Source organism: Bos indicus x Bos taurus, chromosome 22, assembly GCF_003369695.1.
Source record: "Bos indicus x Bos taurus breed Angus x Brahman F1 hybrid chromosome 22, Bos_hybrid_MaternalHap_v2.0, whole genome shotgun sequence".
NCBI classification, from domain to species: domain Eukaryota; kingdom Metazoa; phylum Chordata; class Mammalia; order Artiodactyla; family Bovidae; genus Bos; species Bos indicus x Bos taurus.
The window spans coordinates 33,875,229-33,876,417 of NC_040097.1; the positions used below are offsets into that span (position 1 = coordinate 33,875,229).

Genomic DNA, 1,189 nt, shown 5'->3' on the forward strand with positions numbered 1-1,189 from the left:
ACACAAAAATTAAAAGTCTCATAATATATAAAACACTTGGCCTAAGTATATTTTGGGGCTTCCCTGATGGCTCAGATGGTAAAGAATCTGCCTGCAATGTGGGAGACCCGGATTCAATCCCTGGGTTGGGAAAAACCCCTGGAGAATTCCATGGACAGAGAAGCCTGGTGGGATACAATCCATGGGGTTACAAAAAGCTGGACACAAATAAGCAACTGAGAAAACATTCACACACTTTTAATATTAACTTTTATAATTTTTTTTTCATTTGATACCTTCAGGTGCTATTTGAATTTGTTACTAATTTTTTTTTCTTTTTTTAAAATTTTATTTTTAAACTTTACAATATTCTGTGTTTTTAAAAATATAGGACACTTTATGAATTTACATGTCATTTCTGCTCAGGGACTATGCTCATCTCTGTATCATTCCAGTTTTAGCATAGCTGCCAGTGAGCATTCTTACAATAATGCTCTTATTTGCTTTTATCTTTACTAAATTAGAGGCCTTGTTGAGGCAGAGATGATATCTGACTTATTTATAATTGTTTTTCCTAGGCTTGTACATTAAATATTTGTTGAATGAGTAGTAAAGCTTTATGGAATTTAACTGTACACTTTTTACTGAGAGAATTAACATATGGTTGTCCATTGGTTCTCAGTTACTTATGTCAGAGGCAAGCCTGAGAGTACTGGTTATACACTTGAAGGGAGACTGAATTGGACTCAGTTTTTTACTTTTGACTCCTCTGTTTCCAGCTAGTTACTAAGCCAACAATTACCATCTTTATCCCAAATCAGAGTTCTTTCTGATCTAATAATTTTGTGATCTTTTTTTCAGGAAGGGCTTTATAAAATGCTCACTTAATATTATAATATTCCACTCTCCATGGTTTCCTGTATTTTGATAAACCAAACATTCTATCTAGCACATGTATTGATAAGAAGGTAGCTCTTCAATTGTAGCAGAAGTAAATTTGGCACATAATAAAAAATGCTGGCATGCAAATGAAGTAGTGTCAGGTTAACTGATGTGTCATAGCACAGCAAAACAGCACAGTATTTATTGAAAAAATACATTAAAATTTTTTTATATATATAGCAATTCAGAAAATGAAGATCATGGCATCTGGTCCCATCACTTTATGGGAAATAGATGGGGAAACAGTGGAAACAGTGTCAGACTTTAT

At 33.4% G+C, this 1,189-nt stretch overlaps 1 pseudogene; it reads right to left on the minus strand.

Moving 5' to 3' along the window:
* Nucleotides 1-360: 360 nt before the first annotated feature.
* LOC113881086 lies at nucleotides 361-459 on the minus strand (annotated as a pseudogene).
* Nucleotides 460-1,189: the final 730 nt, after the last annotated feature.